Here is a 6000-nt window from a genome sequence, read left to right as displayed (position 1 = left end):
CAAGTGGAAAAACCATTGTTTGTTTGAGAATAGACTAAGCAGTTAAAAACTCTAAGGAGAACGGACATGGCTTGACAGAAAAAACAGACTTTCATTTCCAGCTGACCAAAAGGAAAGCTGCCCTTTATACACACCCCCAACCAAGTTCTCCCCACCATAATTATTTGTCTTACTGTTCTGCTAAGAGCCTAGTCCTAATTTTTCCTCTGCCCACAAACATGACTAGGGGTAGAAAGCTGCAGCTGGATACATAAGCCTGACCCTCCCCTCTGCTAACAGTGCTTCTACAAGAACACTGCCAATATTATGCAGTCTACAGCAAGCTTTCAGATAATGATGGCTGTGGACCACTGTTCATTTCTTACAAAATGAACCAGCAGCCTCTATACAATTGCATACAGGGTATACAATTACAGAAAACAATCACAGAATGAAATACTACAGCTCTCGGATATGATAGGGATTGGCAGCAGTCTGACAAAGAAACTAATAAAAATTTAGTTATAAACTACAGGAAAAAAAGAAAAATAAAACAGAAACTAAAGATAAAGCTGAAAAGACCACAACTGCATGAAATAGAAGCTCAGAAACAATATCAGAGGAAAGGTTCATCAGCAGAAATAAAAACAGAAGAACAAAAAAAGAGAGAAAATATGCAGGAAACAATGATATAGATTCTCCATTATCTTTTGTCTCATTAAAGACCTTGAAACACCACTATTCTGGCATAGCAGTTACTCTGCTGGCTTATTTTCAAGAAATGAAAACCAAAGTGAAGTCCTACCAAAATCTGATATTTTAATTTTACATCAGCTTTTGAACAGGATATCCCCAAAGGTGGAATGTTTTGACAACAGTACCTAAAGAGACTTCATTTTTATGATAAAGAACTAGTTTTTATCCAGTAATTTCTTTACAACCACAAGAAAAAACAAAACAAAAAAACCCAACCCACAAACAACCCAATCCAACCCAAAACCCACAGGTTTTCAGAAAAAGACTCAGAGCAAGTAAGTTGGCCCTCACCATGAATATCCTCATCTTTTAACCACATACATACTACTTTTCCATCTCTACTTCCCATACACTAGTGTACAGATATTTGCAGATACTGAAGGCAAATTTGTCTTGGCTTTGTGGGTATCTGTATGGTGTTGACAGGGGGATTTTGATGCTTCTTGAGCTGTTTCATTCAGTGCCTGAGTAACAAAGCCAAGTTTATTCCTGAGGGAGGTTGCATTTAGTATCTTTAAATTTACCATACGTGTAAGATATTTACTAATGTGTCAATATTCTGTATACACAGGTTACAGTTCCACATAGTTAAATAGAAGAGTAGACAATGTTTGAAACCACAAAACCAAGCTCCATTTAGGTTGCTATTCAGGCTTTCTGATGGTTCAGGAGTTGCAAAGCATGGAAAAAATACAAAAGATACAAAAATAGGATCTTGATGCCGTTTTACTGTTTTCCTGTCCCTTAAGGTTTGTGTGTCTGTGGCAGCTCTGAAATCACTTCAGTGTGCATAAGGACAAGCTAAAGGCCAATCCCATGTTGTCACCATCAGGTGGAGGTTTACCCCAGCTCAGGACTGTACTTCTTGTCATTTCTGTCATTAAATCTCATCACCCCCAATAAGCTGGCCTGATACACACATTACAGTAATGTCTGGCTTCCTTGAACTTATCCTGTGATAAACAAGGATCAATACTTGCTTCCTGCACATGCTATGTAGTAAAACTGAGATTTATGCATGTGATCCTGTGTTTGGTTAACAGTAGCTCAGTTGTCTACCTGACTATGTGAGAACACATTATTCGTTGCTATAGGTCTGAAGTAGACTCAAACCCTTTTTAGGGAAACAAGCTAAACCATGAGGTTCTCACCTGGGTTTGATTTAAAATTTTGACAATTCAGCAGTTTTGAATAATATCTGTCATAGAACATAAACCATGTAAAGTAGACAGAGGCTTGTTCAGAAGTTTTTTGACAATTTTTCCAGAAAGCTCATTCCACATTTCTAGTTCACCAAGCAGTTCGAACCCCATCCTTCCCATAGGGGATCACCAGCTGAGCAGAGTACTTTTACTATTGAGGAATTCACTGGGTGACTGAATAAAATTACACACAGGTTAAAAATCTTTCTTCTTTTGAAGACAATGATAAATCTCCCAGTGGGCCTGGGATTTAACGTGAGGATTAGAGCTGCTGTGAATCAATCCTCTACCAACTTTAGAGGAGTTAGGCCAATTAACACCAGCCAAGGTCACAGCCCTTTCATTCTACCCAGAAAGCAATAATATCCATTATTGTTTTTTCCCAGCCAGCACTCTGCCATTCTTCTTCACCACAATTCTCCCTCCCCATCTCCCAACTTTTCAATGTCTCAGTTCTGACTTTTGACTTGCAGAGCCCTCTGAACCCTGAAAAATATTTGTTCTCTGAAAAATAATACAAGAAAAACACTTGTTTTTTTTTTGTTTGTCAGGAATTTGCTTTACTCATGCCCAATTAAAACAAAGATAAAAAATAATCTCATCTTCAGCAAGGAAGGAGCTGGGGCTTTTAAAATACACAAATCTAGAGAAGTAACAGCACAGACTGCCATCCCCAAATCAGATGTGCATGGAGGGACGTATGCAATGCATTACAAATGTCTGCTCCATATCTTGGGCCGTGGCCAAGGAGGTCCTGAGTCCACTGTCCATGCTCTGAACTCTTTAACATACAACAATCTTCTCATTGTTAGATTATCCTTTGTTTTTATAATTAGTAAATACAGTCATGCATTTTTAATTCATCAGAAAAAAAAGTATTAATTTATGACTTGGCTTTTCATTCTGACAACTCTAAAAATGAGCAGATTCTCCTCTTTGAAAAACTTTGTAACATGCTTTTTTCCACCTTTTTTTGTTACAAGCTTTTTCTCTGCTCCTTTTCTCCTTCTCTTTCTTGGTTTCTTTCTTCTTTCTCAGCCTGGCTGCAGCTCTGCCACAGCCACCTCCTACTCTTAGACAAGCTTTTCAAAGCCTGGAGCCCAGACTGAAGCAAAGACAGCCTCCTAACTCATCAGGGTTGCACAGATTTATACCTGCTTACAATGCTTGGTCTGAACTAAAGTGCTGGAAGACAAACTGCACTAGCTCTGTACTATTTCACGCCAACGAAACCCCAGTTGACTTCTAAAGCCATCTTTAAGACTGCTTCACACTTGTGGCAATCTGGGCCATAGAATATTAACAGGGTTTTCAGTTTTGTGCATTTTTCATTTAGATTGTAGTTTCTCACTGAGAAAGTTTGATTGATTCAGGATACATAAAAAAATAAAATCCCATACAACTCAGTTGCCCAGTCACACGCTGAATTTAAAAAAGCAATGAATCAAAGGAGACAGTTTATGAGCTGAATGCTTGGCTGTGCTCTTCAGCAAATCCATAAAAATAATCCAGTTTGGATTACAAAATGATCTATAAACAAAAAGGACAACACTATAATATTGAATATTATCTACAAATGAGGACACAGCTGAAATGCAGCTGCTTTAACTGGTCCCCCCTTGAACCAAAGCCCCAAACACAATACTGATGCCAAAAAGAAAAAGCTGCAAGATGAAACAGTCGGCTGGTGCACTGGTACAGAAGATCTCTACTGGTGCTGCCAGGAAAAAGCGGCAGGTTGTACTAGTAGGGGACTCTGCCTTGAAAGGGACAGAAGCGCTCATCTGTCGGCCTGACCCGGTCACAAGGGAGGTGTGTTGCCTACCTGGGGCACGGATCAGGGATGTTGCGGAGAGGCTGCCTGCTCTAGTAAGTCCCACGGACTATTACCCACTTCTAGTGATACATGTGGGTGCTAGGGATATAGATAGTAGTAGCCTGAGGAGTATAAAGAAGGACTACAGAGCTCTGGGAGAGGTGGTCAGGGGTTCTGGAGCTCAGATAGTCTTTTTGACAATTCTCCAAGACACAGGGGAGGACCTTCCAAAGGCAAGGAGGATTGGACAGGTTAATAAATGGTTAAAAGGGTGGTGTCATAGTCAAGGGTTTGGGTGTCTTGGACATGGGGCCCACATTTGTAGGCCAGGCCTACTGGGGGCTGGTGGAACTGCTCTGATAAAGAAAGGGAAGAGTGGCTTTGCTGGGAGGCTTGCCAGACTTGCCAAGGATGCTTTAAACTAGTTGTGTTGGGGGAGGGGAGCATCATTCCATCCCAACACACCCAGTCAGTTGCCAGCACCTATAATAAATACTCTGAGCAATGTAGTAATATTCTAGCCGCTCCAGCCACTGAGCCGGCTTCATTTGGAGCTCAGATCAGATGCCTCTATACAAATGCCCGTAGCATGGGGAATAAACAAGAGGAATTAGGGATGTGGGCACATCTACGAGGCTATGATATAATAGGCATCACCAAAACATGGTGGGATGGCTCCTTTGACTGGAGTGTTGGAATGGAAGGTTATAGACTTTTTAGAAAAGACAGGCCCGGTAGGAGGGGAGGGGGAGTTGCCCTTTATGTTAGGGATAGGCTGGAGAGTATGGAACTCTGTCTGGGGACAGGTGATCAGTTAACAGAAAGTTTGAGGGTCAGGGTTAAGGGGAAATCGGTGATGGGACACATTACTGTGGGGATGTGTTACAGACTGCCTGATCAAGAGGAACCTGTGGATGAAGAACTCTACAGACAAATAGGAAAAGCCTCACACTCGCAGGCCCTTGTTCTCATGGGGGACTTCAACCACCCTGACATCTGCTGGGGCGACGGTACGGACCGGCACAAGCAATCCAGGAGGTTTCTCGACTGTGTGGAAGACAACTTCCTTCTGCAAGCAATAAAGGAGCCAACAAGGAGAGGTGCCCTCTTGACCTCGTGCTCACCAACAGGGAAGGGCTGGTTGGAAATGTGACTCTCCAGGGAAGTCTTGGATGCAGTGATCATGAGATGGTCAAATTCGAGGTCCTCAAGACAGTGAGAAGAGCGTGCAGTAAGCTCACTGCCCTGGACTTCAAGAGAGCAGACTTTGGGCTCTTCAGGAACCTGCTTAGCAAGGTTCCATGCGATATAGCCATAGAGGGCAAGGGGGCCCAAGACTCTTGGTTAACATTCAAGGATCACCTGCTACAAGCTCAGGAGTGTTGCATCCCAACCAGAAGGAAGTGCAGTAGGAGGGCCAGGAGACCTCCTTGGATGGATAAGGAGCTGCTGAGAAAAATTCACAGGAAAAAAGAGGCTTATAAAAGGTGGAAACAAGGACAGGTGGCCTGGGATGAATACAGGGATGTTGTCAGGGTAGTTAGGGACCAAGTTAGGAAAGCTAAGGCCCAATTGGAGCTAAACTTGGCAAGGGATGTTAAAGATAATAGGAACGGATTTTATAGGTATGTAGTGGCTAAAAAACAGACTAAGGGCAATGTAGGCCCCCTCTGGAAACTTTCAGGAGAACTGGCTACACAGGACTTGGAGAAGGCTGAGGTTATGAATGGCTTCTTTGTCTTTGTCTTCACTGGCAAAGGCTCTGACCGCAGCACCCGGGTCTTGGAACGCGGACGCAGGGACTGTGAAAACCTAGACCTTGGGCCCACTGTACATGAGGATCTGGTTTGAGACCATCTTAAGAACCTGAATGTACACAAGCCCATGGGACCTGAGGAAATCCATCCGCGGGTCCTGAAGGAGCTGGCGAATGAAGTTGCAAAGCCACTGGCCATCATATTTGAAAAATCATGGCAGTCAGGTGAAGTTCCTGATGACTGGAAAAAGGGAAATATAACCCCCATTTTCAAGAAGGGGAAAATGGATGACCCAGTGAATTACAGACCAGTCAGTCTCACCTCTGTGCCTGGCAAAATCTGGGAGCAGATTCTCTTGGAAGTCATGCTAAGGCACATGTAAAAGAGCAAGGTGCTTGGTGACAGCCAGCATGGCTTTACTAGGGGAAAATCCTGCCTGACCAATTTGGTGACCTTCTATGACGGGGCTACAGAAGTGATGGACAGGGGT

The sequence above is a fragment of the Melopsittacus undulatus genome, chromosome 6 (assembly GCF_012275295.1).
Source record: "Melopsittacus undulatus isolate bMelUnd1 chromosome 6, bMelUnd1.mat.Z, whole genome shotgun sequence".
Classification (NCBI taxonomy): Eukaryota; Metazoa; Chordata; class Aves; order Psittaciformes; family Psittaculidae; genus Melopsittacus; species Melopsittacus undulatus.
The sequence above is the reverse complement of the archived record's forward strand: the minus strand, read 5'-3'. Positions refer to the sequence as shown.